Raw genomic sequence first — 14383 nt, 5'->3', positions numbered from 1 at the left:
CTCTGTTCTTCTTTCTTCTAGGGTTCCTTTTCCTCTTCTCTTCCATGGCTGGTCCATCCGGGACCTTTCCTACTGAAGCTGTGTAGAAGTTTCATGAGGAGACGTACGAACTTTCTTCAGCGGATGGGGTCGAGTTTCTGTTACCTGGTTCGTCCATTATGTCTCCTCCTCCTGGAAAAGTGGGGGTTTATCTGAAGACCCTTGACGCCGGACTACGCCTCCTCCTTACCGATTTCTAGGAGGAGGTCTTGCAGAAGGACGGTTGTAGCATCCAGATGCTAACTCCCAACGCCGTAAACAAGGTAGTGGCGTTCGAGATGATCTGTCGTGCCAATGGCGTTCTCCTCGACTACTTCGTCTTCAAGTACTTTTTTAGGTTCTGCTGCACCGGTGACAAGTGTACTTTTTCTGTCCGGTGAGGGGGGCACACCTTGGTTCCCGATGGATGGACCCCTAAGAACTGACAAGATAAGTGGTTGTGGGTGAATCACGGCTTGGCGGGTAGTTGTTGAGAGAAAAACTTGAGAAACACACTTGAACAAACGTTAGAACAAGTTTATATTGTGGAAATTAAAGTTAATCTCAAAGGATCATAAAGCTCAGCAATAATATATGTTAGAGTTAGATAGTTAGATGATTAGTGGTTGTGGGTGAATCACGGCTTGGCGGGTAGTTGTTGAGAGAAAAACTTGAGAAACACACTTGAACAAACGTTAGAACAAGTTTATATTGCGGAAATTAAAGTTAATCTCAAAGGATCATAAACCTCAGCAATAATATAAGTTAGAGTTAGATAGTTAGATGATTAGTTGCAGAAATATAACGAAATATAAAAGACAACAAGTAATATATCAAGTATACACTTAAGTTGATTCTTAACAAGGACTGCAATCAGACCAAGTTAGTGAGTGAGATCAAACTTAGTGATTAAGTCTAGAAAGACTTGCTCAGAAGAGAGATTACAGGGAGTTATGATTATATTTGGGTGATAAGATAGTAGAGAGAAGTATGAGTGATAAGATTCAAGATGCGTAAGAGAGGTGTTTTCATTGAGAAATAAAGAACTCTATTTATAGAGTCTTGAAGATTACATACAGCCTAATCTGTTTAAGTTGCCACGCAGGGCACTATGGATAAAAGAAAGTACTTATACAAGGAATAGATAAAAGACTGAATCCAAGAACTGATGACAAAGACTGCGGTTGCTAATCTGACTACGGGGTGAGATTGACTGCGGTTCCATAAGCAACTTCAGATCTTTTTTAAGTTTAAGAGGGTCACTTTTAATGTTTCAACAATTTCCCCCTAAGTGACCTCTTCAACGTTCCTTCAAGTGTTGAGCTTGAGGAACTTGATGAGAATCCACCAGAACTTCCTGACTTCCTTAAGCCATGCAATCCTCCTTGATATCTTAAACTTCACTTCAGCGGTCGTATGTTTGGATTTGTTGACTACGGCCTGAATAACTTCCAACTGCTTCCGGGTCATACGATTCATGGCAGTCATCGGGATGAAGTATTTAGATCATCATTTAATTGTTTGAAGATGACTCCAAGGTATGGGAAGTTGGTTGCTCCGAGGGATCTTTCTTGAAAGCCTTCAGTCAGGACCGGAGCTGGTTCAAGAGGAGGAAGATTGAATTTTTGAGCAAGGGCAGGGTGGATATCAACATCGATCTTTGCGAAGTCACACATAGTCTCTTTGAGAAAGGTACAAGCCCTTTCATAAGCGATCTTCATCTTTGGGTGTTTTTCAGACTTATTCTGAAATTCCTTTGCAATCAGGAAGATTTCTTCCGGGTTCATGCAAGGGAAGTAAGCTTGAGTTCGGACATAGTCTGAGCTTCTTTTGGTAAGAGTGTACTGGATGAATTCTGCCTTCATGAACTTTCAAGGCTTGTAATTCTTAACTGCTGAGGGTCTGTCATTTGGCCAGATTTTCTCTATAGAAGACCCATGTTTGGCATGAAAGCTGTTGAGCCTCTCAAATTCTAAGGGTAACCTCTTATCATTGGGGATACTATGGTCAAAGGGTTCAAACAAAGTGAAATATTTTGCGTTGGGAGAGATAGGAATGCCCCAATAATCGTCAGAAGGGGGTTCTGTGTATGTGAGGTAGGGCTTGTAGTCGTTATCTTGTAATCTTCTGTGCGGATTGACCCATGAGTTGATGAGAGATTCATCCATTGTAATATCAACTCCATTTTCCCTCCAGATCATCTCAACGAATTTAGCTGATCTCCAGTCTTCTTTCTTTTGTTTGGTTGCGGGGGAGTCTTTTGAGTGATCTGATGACATGTGGGAAGCTAAGTTTTTGAAATGACGGGGAGTCTCGGGTCTTTTGGGAGAAGAATGAAGTTTTTGAGTTGGTGAATGTGGTGGAGTTTGAATTGGTGGTTGTTGCGGTGGAGATTGATTACTTGGACTCTTTTGAGGAGAAGGTTGCGGTGAAGGTTGTGACGGGAGATCTTCTATGTTGGTGCGGATGAGAATGCTGATGAGAGATTTGTTTTGGGCTTTGGTCTTCACTTCCCCCTCTTGAGGGAGGAGCCACTGGTACTTCCTTAAGCCATTGCTTAAGTCCATCAATTTTACCACAGACTTGGTCAAACTGAGCTTTTAGAGCATCCGCAAGTTGTTGGTTGTTTGGGATTGCGGGGTTGAAGAGCAGACGATGAATCTCCTTGGTGAGTTGCAGGATTTATGGAACGTGAAGGTTTGAGGATAGTGATCTGCGGAGATTGTTGATTGTTGAATGTAGAACAGAGACTGCGGATTCATACGCATTGTGCGTTTGTTCCATAATTTTCTAAGACTGAGCAGACTGGTCCTTAATGTATCTGAAGATCCGATTTGATGGAGGATACTTCAGAAATGAGTTTTTCAATAGTGGAAATGAAGTGTTGATGATCAGCTTTGTGGTTGTTGTCTAGGGCCCGGATCCCCATTTCCACTTTGAGGGAGATGCGTTCTGCAGCAAGACGCTCTCTGGCTTCCAGTCGTTCAATGCGGTCGATAAGAGACTGCGGGCCAGGCGAGTCCTCAGATTGTGGTTGGGAAGATTTGACTGCTGCCAGAATCTGATCTACTTTGTTTTGTAGAGACATAAATTCCTTTCTTGAGACCGCTTGCTTCTTTTTCTTCTTTTTTCTCTTAGGCTTAGAAGTGGAATGTTGAGATCCACTTGACTCTTCCTCTTCATCAAAAATCATCAAGTCATCATCAGATGGGTCCGGTTGATTGACTTCATTTAAAGCGACGTCATAAAAGCCAAAAGTTGGAGCTGAATTGACTTCGATGGTAGTTCCATCCTCTTGAGAGTTGTTATCAGCAGTGGTTGGGGGGGGGGGGGCTTGGATGTACTTGCACAAACTAGATTGGCCTGAGCTTTGCGGATTGTCTCAGCCATTTCTTCCATTCAGTCATGGACTTTGAGGATTGTGGCAACCGTATTGGCATTGCTGATGGCATTGGCCCAATATTTGGCTACGGTTTCAATCTCCTGCTGCTTCTGTTGAAGTTGCTTGGTCTGTTGATCCTTTCTTGCTTGAAATTCCCTACGGAAAGCGGCATACTTTTGAATGTCTGATTCTGAGACTAGAGTGTAATGCCTCCAAGAATCATTTGATTCATCACCGTCAAATCCTTGAAAACGCACCGAGGTGTCCCTCGGGTTCACAGATCCTTGCACATTTATGCTCACTGTGCCTAAACCACCCGGATTTGATGTAAGTATAGTAGGATTTCCGGAGCTTCCTCGTTCTCCTTGACCCGTGGTCAAGTTTGGCCTCGACTCCGTTCTGGCATGGGATGAAGAATCGCCCTGCGGTTTGGTAGGTGTTTGGAGTGTTTGGATTACAGAGCCTAAAATGGAGCGCAACTCCGATTCTTGAAAGAAATGTAGTCTGGAAGCCCTGGAGACCTTAGGGCGAGAAGAACCAATTATATCCTCTTGGGATCTAGTTGGGGGTGAGTCTCCACGATGAGATGAAACTAGCACACTTTCTGTGTTAGAGTGGCTGGAGAGGGTAGTAGCGAATGGGTCTGCGGGGACCCCAAGGACTACCAGAGTCTTTTGAGAGACTTTGGTATTGGTCCGGTCACGCATTTGGCTAGTGGATTTGGTTTTCCTTTTCTTGAGAATGGCAATAGGAGCAGAATTAGGATCAGAATCGTCAGAAGATTGATTGGATTGGGAGTTCCTTTCTGATGATACAACTTGTTGGATTTTTCGTTTCTTTGAGGGTTCATTTTTCTTGGGAGCTTTGGCTTTCTTGGACGCTTGGTGTTTCCTACGGATTTTGTCCATAGAAAGTGTTCTCCTTTTGACGCGGGGGCCTTTCTTTGGAGAAACTAGCTGCTTGAGCCTTGAGGCATTGGATAGAGTAGTAGAATATGGGACTGCGGATCCCTATGGTTGATTGGGTGCGATTGAGACTAATATATCTTGACTTGGGAGAGGCGGGGTAGAAAGGTATGGGTCAATACCTTCTGTAGCCTCGATGTGGTCCGTGAAAATTTGGGTCTCAAGTCCCACAATAGTCAGAATGTGGATGGGTAAACGTCTGATTGGTCCAAAAATAGATTGATCTTTAGAAGGAGTATACCTTTTGAGATCGTGGGTGATGAAAAAGTTGATGTCGTTGCCCATACTGATCTTGGCGTCTGAATGAAGGTCTGAGATGCAGAGAGCCCAAAATCTTGCAAAGGTAAGCTCGGTTGGGTTTTCCTTTGGGTTCTCCTTATGGATGTACTGAAGAAAATCATCCCAAAGGATTTGATTGTAGTTAACATCGTGGCCTGAGAAGATGCTCCATACGAGCTCAAGAAGCTTGAGGCCCATGTTGTCAATGCCTCCGGTTCGTCCTGAAAGGCTGCGGATCACGTAGTGGCACACAAACTGCCATACCACAGGCAGTTGGTTCTTCTTGAATTCTCCTATACCCTTGATTTGCTTCTGGTATCCCATTTGATACAGGGTGGAGGTGATGTCTGTGACACTAGGTGAGAAGAACTTCGTCGAGGGATGAACCAGTAAGTTGATTGAAGCAAGAAATTTTTCTTTGGTCAGGATGACCAAAGAATCATCTACCAAGTTCAGATGAACTTCTTTAAGGTTGTTAAGAGGACGATATGCAGAAAAGGCACACTTGAATAATGTCGAGATGGGAACTACGTCTGTGAAAGCGTCTAAAGGTCCAAACAGATGGTGATTTGAGATGAACTTGATCATTAGGCGAATCGAGTCATTGCATGAAGAGTGGTCATCGAAGATTGCCCTAAAATTGCTAGATTCAATGGTAGGCGATTGGTTCCGAGTAGCAGAATCGGAACCGGTGGGTTGAACAGAGGCTGATGCTTTCGATTGTTTATTTGAGATTCCATATTTCACCATTTTTAAAAAAAGGTTGAAGAACTTGCAGAAAAGTTTTGAGTTGCAAGAGGGAAGAAGATGAAGTTTGTTCGCCTTGAGGGATCAGAGAGCGTAAAGCTTTCTTGGGGAAGAAAAAGGGTTTTTATAGTGGCGGATTCCAAAAATTATTGTTTTTACCCTAAAACTGATTAAGGGTAAAAATAAAATATTAAAAAAAATTATCTGCCACAAAATTGTTTTAGTGAAATGTCATTTTTTTGTTTATTTCAAAAAGATCATTTAATGAAGTGTCAGACTCGACACCCTATGTCTGTTGAACGTGTGGTGAGGGATGAAAAACCATTGAATAAAGGTGGAATTTGTAACGGATTTGATGTTTTGGGGTAAGTAGAAAAGACAGTTTAAGGAAAAGATTTTCTAAAAAGATTTCTTTTATTGGAAACGGATTTATTTTGGCATCACACCTAAAATAGGTATGACAAAAGGTTTATTTGAAAAGAGAAGCTGAAACAATCATATGCGACAAAACGAATATTTTTGAGAAGGTTTTTCTTATTTAATGAAGGATCATTAAATAGCACACATTGTTTCACGGGTTTATGAAGTAGTTGAAACTTCATTGCGGATTGAGATCTTCATTGCGGTTTGAAACTTCATTGCGGATTGATAACTTCATTACGGTTTGAAACTTCATTGCGGATGAGTGGTTAGATAACTGCAGTAGGAGTAACTGAGAAGAACACTTGAACACAATCATAAATAACAATCAATATAGTTACGGTATATACTGTATATTACGGTACAAGAGATGTACTACAGTATACAAGATATGCCATGACTATGTAAGATAGATATATTTAGTTAGGACCGCAATGGTGACCAAGAGTGGTCTGCGGTACCTATCAATTCAAAAAGAATTACGGATCCGGAATCATCATTCCTAACATTTGTAAGAAACTATTGAGTTTTGTAGAGTCAAGTGCCTTTGTGAATACATCAGCAATCAATGTTACATTTCAGGATGTGGTCTTTAATGAAGTGATACCGTAGCTCAATATGCTTTGTTTTGGAGTGATGAATAGGATTGTGAGAAATCGCTATGGCACTCTCTGAGTCACAGTAAATCAGTATCCGCAGCATCCTGTATCCGTAGTCCATAAGCTGCGTTTTCATCCACAAGACTTGTGAGCAACAACTAGCTGCTGCCACATATTCAACTTCTGCGGTAGACAGCGAGACACAACTTTGTTTCCTTGATGACCACCTAACAAGTCTTCCATCGAGAAATTGACATCCACCGGAAGTGCTTTTTCTGTCCAATCTACATCCAGCATGATCCGCATCAGTAAATGCTTGAAGGCTGAAGTCGTTCCCTGCGGGATACCAGAGACCTAGAGATTTGCTGCCTTTTAAGTATCTAAGAATCTTCTTAGCTGCGGTCATGTGAGATACTTTCGGATCGGCTTGGTATCTTGCGCATACTCCTGTTGCAAAAACAATGTTTAGTCGACTTGTAGTGAGGTACATCAATGATCCAATTATTCCTCTATAAGTCTTGTGATCCACTGATTCGCCGAAAGGATCAGAAGATATCTTATATCCGAAGGCCATGGGTACCTTGGCTGAAGAACAGTTGTCCATTGAGTATTTCTTCAGTAGTTCAAAGGTGTATTTCTCCTGATGGATGAATATCCCTTGAGGGACTTGTTTTACTTGAAGTCCTAGAAAGAAATTAATCTCTCTATTCATGCTCATTTGGAACTTGTTGGTCATGAGCTTAGCAAATTCATCCACCATCCCTTGATCAGTCGATCCGAAGATGATATCATCCACATATATTTGTACAAGCATAAGGTGATTACCATTTACATTTCTAAACAAGGTGGGATCAATCACTCCTCTTTTGTATCCGGACGAGACAAGAAATTCAGAGAGAGTCTCGTACCATGCTTTAGGTGCTTGTTTTAGACCGTAGACTACTTTTTCAAGCTTGTAGCAGTAATCTGGGAATTCAAGACATTCGAAGCCCGGAGGTTGCTGAAGATAAACCTCCTCTTTCAATTCATCATTCAGGAAGGCACTTTTTACATCCATTTGATGTACCTTGATATTCTTGTGAGCAGCATATGCTAAGAAGATGCGTATGGCTTCCATTCTGGCTACTGGGGCGTATGTTTCATCATAATCAACACCTTCAAGTTGACTATACCCCTTTGCGACTAGTCTTGCTTTGTTTCGAACTACCGCACCGGATTCATCCAATTTGTTCTTGTACACCCATCTGGTACCAACAATAGTGTGCTCTTTTGGCTTCGGAACGAGTTGCCACACTTTGTTTCTTTTAAACTCTTCTAGTTCTTCTTGCATTGCTGCTATCCAATCAGGATCCATTAATGATTCTTTGATGGTCCTGGGTTCGACCGAAGACATGAATGCTGCTAAGTGACAATGATCAGATAGGTCTTGTGAATATCGAGTTTGGATGCCTGCTGATGGGTTTCCGATGATTTGACCTGGTGGGTGGTCCTTCGTCCATACGTGTTGACGGGGTTGAAGGTGGTCAGCGGCTGCGGTGGAAGGAATATCTACAATATCTACAATATCTGAAGATTCTGCGGTTGGGGACGGCAGTTCCCCCTGGACATGTGAGCAGCCCGCTGAATTGTCTTGAATTGGAAAAGTGGGATTTGAGTTTTCTTGGGCAGATGGTGAGGGTTCCCCCTGGATTGCGGACGGGAGTTCCCCTTGAACCTGAGAAGGTTCCACCTGAATTGTTCGGAGTGTGATGATTCTCGAGTCTGTTCGTGTGTCGATGGTCTCTATGTTTTCATCATCTGAGTCAGAAGAGACATTCGATGGTAAGGATTCTCTGTGGATGGGAACTGGAATTACATCATCAAGTACTGGAACCTCGATGGTTGTCACTTGATCCGGAGTAGAGCTTTCCCCCTCAACCAGCGAGGTGGAAGTATTGAGTGATACTACATCGGATAGAGATGGACCAGATACGTCAGCATGCTGCTGTTGAGCTTCCGGGGACACAAGAACTTCAGATAACTTGGCTGTTTCTACAGGGTCGAATAGATCGTCATAGTTTACTTCAACTATGTTTGGTGGACCCGAAGAGGCAGAAATATCACTTTCTAGGATTGCTTTGGTTTCGGTTGATGGAGCGGTGTTGAGGATGTAATAGTCGTCGAATTTGACATCGAAGCTTTCAACTATTAGCCTTGTGCGTCTAATGAGAACCCTATAAGCAACTTTGTTTGTTGAGTAGCCAAGAAAGATGCCTTCGTCAGACTTCGGTGCGAACTTGTTAAGATGATCTCTGTTGTTGATCACAAAACATCTATGTCACACCCCCGAACCAGACGGCGGAAATGTCCGAGGGCTCGTGCGACTTAAATTGAAATATCATCACAATGATTATACATGAAATATAACTTAAACATCACCATGCATCAATATATTACAACTGACATTGTTGACCTCAAGTACATTGTTTTACATTACATATTTCAAAACATAAATTGTTTGATGATTAACATTTCACAAAAGAAATTCCTGAAATACACTTGAAGGTTCTTCAGTCTAACGATTTCCTGAGAATACAAGTTATTTTGAAAACGGTCAACATATATAATGTTGGTGAGTTCATAAGTATGTTTGTTATAAAAGGTTTGTATTATTTGTGAAACCCAGAAAATCCGATATTTTCTGTAATAAAAACTGTTTACAACATGATGTGGTGATCCAATATGTGTATATGTATGTGATTTCAAAACATATAGAAGTGAATGACTTTCATAATTGTTCCTTGTATTAAAGTTGATGTATGTAGAAATGAATGACGTCGTTTCCCGAAAAACCCGATGTTTTCCGATTTAGATAGTATGATAGTTTTGTATTATCGTGTGAACCACTTTGTATCGTCACAGTGTATGAATATGATTTCCCATGAATACTTAGATGGTAATGGATCTCTATGTGAGTCGTTATAACCATGCATAATATTGACTAATTCGCATGTCTTGGCATTTTTCCAAACGCCGGTTTTGATCAAGAGTTTGTCACCCTAGACTGGCCGAGTCTAACTGTACCGAACAGCTCAGGTGTGGGGGAGTCACCCCCATATAGATCTATACACAAACTCTCGCTCTCCCTCCAGGAGACTCTGATTATAACTACAGGCTACGGCCGACACTTATTGGTGCCACCCGATATTTCTCACTAAATCCCATTGAAATTGAATGACATTGTTTTACAACCCGATTGATGTTTACGTGAATATGAAGTAAGCCTAACAGACACGAAAGAGGACAACGGTGGCCCACTAATCATGTATGTTATTATAGGCTGTCGAGTATGCTACGAACACGTTACAGCCCATTAAGCATATGATGAATGTTTAGGGCCATATTAGCAATGCAAATGGGCCACTAAGGCCCAATAGCATGTTAAAGCTGATAAAGGCCCATTGGACATGTAATTGGGCACCAAGACCCAATAAGCATGTTTGAATATATTGGGCCCAATAATCATGAAATTGGGCCACAAAGGCCCAATAGCACGAATAGAAGATTTTGGGCCCAAGCATTGTATCATTTATCTGTTTATCAATTTGAAGTTCGTAGCGTAGGTTTTGTTGTATACCAAATGTTTATTCGCGATGTTAAAAATACTTTGACGTTTGATTTATAACGAAGCTTTGGTTATATATATATATATATATATATATATATATATATATATATATATATATATATATATATATATATATATATATAAACATTTTAAAAACCATGCGTTATAAAATTAATATTCTTGACCCAATAATTTAAATATTAGCCTATTTGACCCAAAAATATTGATTTTGACCATTTCAGCCCCTTATTAATAAAAATGACACTTTTAGTCCCTTTTGATGAAAATTGACATTTTTGGTCCTTAAACCATTTTCTTGACATTTTCGGCCCAAACATAATTTAAATAATAATTTCAGCCTAAAACTATTGTATTTGCCATTTCCAGCCCTTATTTGTAAAAAGTTTAGACTTTTGGCCCCAAATTCCGTAAGTTTTACAATTTTGGTCCAAAATCCAAAAACTTTACATTTTTAACCCAATTTAGGAATAAAAGACATTTTCAGCCCCTGAATTTGGTTTATTTACGTTTTTAGACTCATACTTTAATGAATTGACAATCTCAACCCCAAAACTCTTCAATTTTGCAATTTTGGGCCCAAAAACCCGTGAGGCCCAATTGTAAGCCCAATAATCTAAAATTTATATTTTTGACCCCTTGAAAAGTATTATTTTCATAGAAATCAGATTTTATATAAAGAAATACCATATAACCCTTATAAAAACCAAAATTGTCATCTTTTAACCAATTCTTTATTATTTTTGCTAAAATGACACTTATAAGACCTTTGGCTTTGTTTTTCACTTCTTAACCTTAAATACTCTTAGATCTTTGTATTATGTCGTTTATTATGTTTTTGTTTATGAATCTTTCACACTTTTGCTATAGATCTCGAGATATAACAAATATTAACACAATTTTCACAAGACAAACCAAGGAAATCACATATAACATGAAAACACACATAGATCAACATATAATACTTGTATTCTCCCCCCAAAAACAAGTAAAAACAAAAAACAAGGGGGTATGAACTCACCTTGGGTTTTTTGTTTCGGTTTTGAAGAGAAGAGGAGGAAGGTGGTGTGGTTTTTTTCGGCCTTGAACAAACTTCTTGGAGTGGTTTTCAGACTTAGGAAGTTTCTAAGAGTATGATTACACAAACTTGATTAGAAGGAGTCTCTTGACATAAAATGGAGTTATATCACTTGAATATGCAAGAACTTACCAAGGAGTGATGACTTTTTGGTGGTAAACCCTCTTGAAATTGCTCCAAATCTCGAAAATCTTGGAGGCAAGTAGGGATGTTCTTGAGAGATTTGGAGGTGTTTGAAAGTAAGTGTGTGTGTGTGTTTGGTGCTTTCGGCCGAGAAGAAAAAAAAGGGAGGGAAGAGAGATAGTAAGGTGATGGAAGTTCTTGATGCATGAGATTTCTTGCATGGAATACCACAATGTAATAAGTATGTGTCTAATTCTCCTTAATTCCTTTTTTTTATATATACATCGGCCTAGAATTTAGGCTTGGAGAAAAAAGATAGTTTGTCTTGGGCCATTGCTTGATCTTGTTCGAAACCATGAATCCATTAAGTAGGTTTTCGGCCCATTGGCCTTTTAGGATGGTTTACGGCCCAACAAGCATAAAAGAATGGGTTTCATGGCCCATTAAGGCCAATTGGAGTTGTTATGGCCCAAAATGGCCCATTAAGGTTAGAATGAATCATTCTAGACCCCATTGGTCCAAAATGTTATAGGTTTACAGGAATGGGTCCATTTAGAATCCATATAGGATTTCCAAGCCCAACATACTTGAATTGAATGCTTATTGGTCCATTAGGCCCAATAAGGAAATCCTAGTCCAAAATGGACTTAGGTCGGGATTCTTAGGGCTTTCAAACCCTAACTTGACTTTTGTAATGTTTTGCATGAAGTTTGGGCTTTATAATTGGATTTTTTATGAAAGTTTGCTGTTATTGAATAACATCATATGCATATCAAGTTATGGTTACAATTTGTTGTCATTGATATGGTTTACAAAAGTATAGAATTTCCTAGCAAATTTGCTAGGTGTGACAATCTACACCCAAAGATATGGAAGAATCGGACATTTGGCTTGCGGTTGTTAAGGCCCTCATAAGGAGTTTTACTGGGACGCTTGCAGATGATGCTTCGGTTTTGAACAAAGCAAGTTGTGGCTACTGCTTCGGCCCAGAAGTAGAGAGGAAGATGTGCAAAGTTAAGCATAGATCTGGCTGCTTCTACCAGAGTTCGGTTTCTTCACTCAACTACTCCATTTTGTTGCGGTGTGTAGGGAGCTGAGAAATTGTGAGTGATACCCTTTGAAACTAAGAAACTGTTTAAGAGATGGTTGGTAAACTCGGTTCCATTATCACTACGGATGCGGCGTACTGGTAACTTGATCTGAAGTTCAATTTCTTTGATAAAATTGATCAGTATCTGCGGTGTTTCGGATTTGAGTCTTAAGAGAAAGACCCAGGTGAAACGAGTGAAGTCATCCACTATAACCAGTATGTATTTTCTTGTGATGAAGACTGGCTACGGTAGATGGGCCGCAGAGATCAATGTACATGAGTTCCAGTGGTTCAGAAATTGAGGAATCGATTACCATTGGGTGGCTTGCTTTGGATTGCTTTCCACATTCACATACAGGGCAAAGTGTATCATTGCCGAACTTGAGAATTGGAAGACCTCGGACGAGTTCTCCGGTGACCAGATTGTTGATGTATCTGAAATTAAGATGAGCTAGCTTGCGGTGCCATAGGCAACTGACTTCAGATACTGCTTTGGATAGAAAGCATAGCTGCGGTTTCCCAATGATCAGAGAGACGTCCAGAGGATATATGGTTCCTTCGTACTTGGATTTGATCAAACAAGTGCTTCTATCGCTGGTCATTACATAGCAGTATTCGTTGTCAAATTCAACCCTGTGGCATGCTTTACATAGTTGGCCTACACTAATGAGATTGTGTTTAAGGCTTTCTACATAAGCAACCTTTTGAATAGAGAAGTTTCCCGTAGTAAGAACACCATAACCTCAGATTATCCCATTCGTATTGTTGCCGAATGTGATGTTTCCGCCGTTGCAAATTGGCCTGAAATCCCGAAGGTATTCTAACCTTCCGGTCATGTGCAAGGGGCAGGAACTGTCGATTAACCATTCTTCTTCTTGTTCCTCCTTGCACAAAGCCTGAGAATTACACGGTTAGTTTAGGAATCCAAACTAGTTTGGAGCCTAGGACAAGAGATGCGTTTCTGATTGATGCATGAACCGAGGTTCCAGGGACAGGTTTCGTGTCAACTTTTAGGCGTAGTCCTGGGTGTTTGTGAGTTTTTGGAGTGTTGCGAGATTTGGAAAAGTTACGAGGTTTTTGAAAGGAACCAGATTTGACATGAGATGGACCTGTTTGACAGTTACACTGACACTGACATGTTGAAGTTTTGTCATTTACCCTGACACTTTGTTTGGTTAGCGGTCTATATGAAGAGTTAAGCGTGTAACCAGTCCGAGGGTAGTGAGTTCTGACAGTAGTTGTGTTGGTCTATGAAAAAGTACGTTTTGCAGAAGTGAGAGCACATAAGGATTTCTTGGAAAGTGATTTCTGAAAACTTTGATGTGATATTAAAGGTGTTGGATTTGGTAAAATCCCCTTCCGTTTTGGGTGATCTAAGGAATAGATTTGAAAACCATTGCTTCGAAAAGACTGTACTCTCTTTTGGCTTGTGTCAGATGTTTTTGAGATGGCTGTTGAAACTGTACATTCCTTTTTGTATATTTTCTTGATCGGAGAGTTTTTTGAAAAGTAATGTGAGAAAACAAACTTTTCTGGACTCTTAGATTTTGGAAATCTGACTTGTTTTTTGTTTTTTGAAAAGATTTGCCGATTTTTGCCTCGGGATCGAATTTCCTCTTTAAAAGCCTTTTTAGCTAAGGTTTTTGGAGAACCGCAATCATTGGTGTTTAGCTGTGGTTTCCTGAAAACCTTTGAAATTTTTTGAAAATGAGGGCTAGATTCATCCGAACTAGAAGTTTCAGGGCTTTGAGAGCATTGACCCACTTCGAAGTTTTCTATGGGTAATTTATGATGAATTGGCTGAAGTGTCACAGAGATTTGGACTGAGGACTGCGGTAAAGATGATTTGACTACCGCAGAATAACACTGAGTTGGGACATCTGTGGGATTTTTGTGGGACTTCTGTGGCTCATGACTGCAGTGAGGGACACTACGGTCTGAGGGCAGAGATGGAAAGTCCATTGAGACTTCAGGACTTTCTATGACAATTTCCTCATCAGCAACTGATGTTCCACATATAGGAATTTGATCACTTGTATGATCCGAATATTCATGCA

Source organism: Lactuca virosa, chromosome 5 (genome assembly GCF_052849685.1).
Source record: "Lactuca virosa cultivar CGN04683 chromosome 5, Lactuca_virosa_CGN04683_v6, whole genome shotgun sequence".
NCBI classification, from domain to species: domain Eukaryota; kingdom Viridiplantae; phylum Streptophyta; class Magnoliopsida; order Asterales; family Asteraceae; genus Lactuca; species Lactuca virosa.
This window is presented reverse-complemented; position numbering follows the sequence as displayed.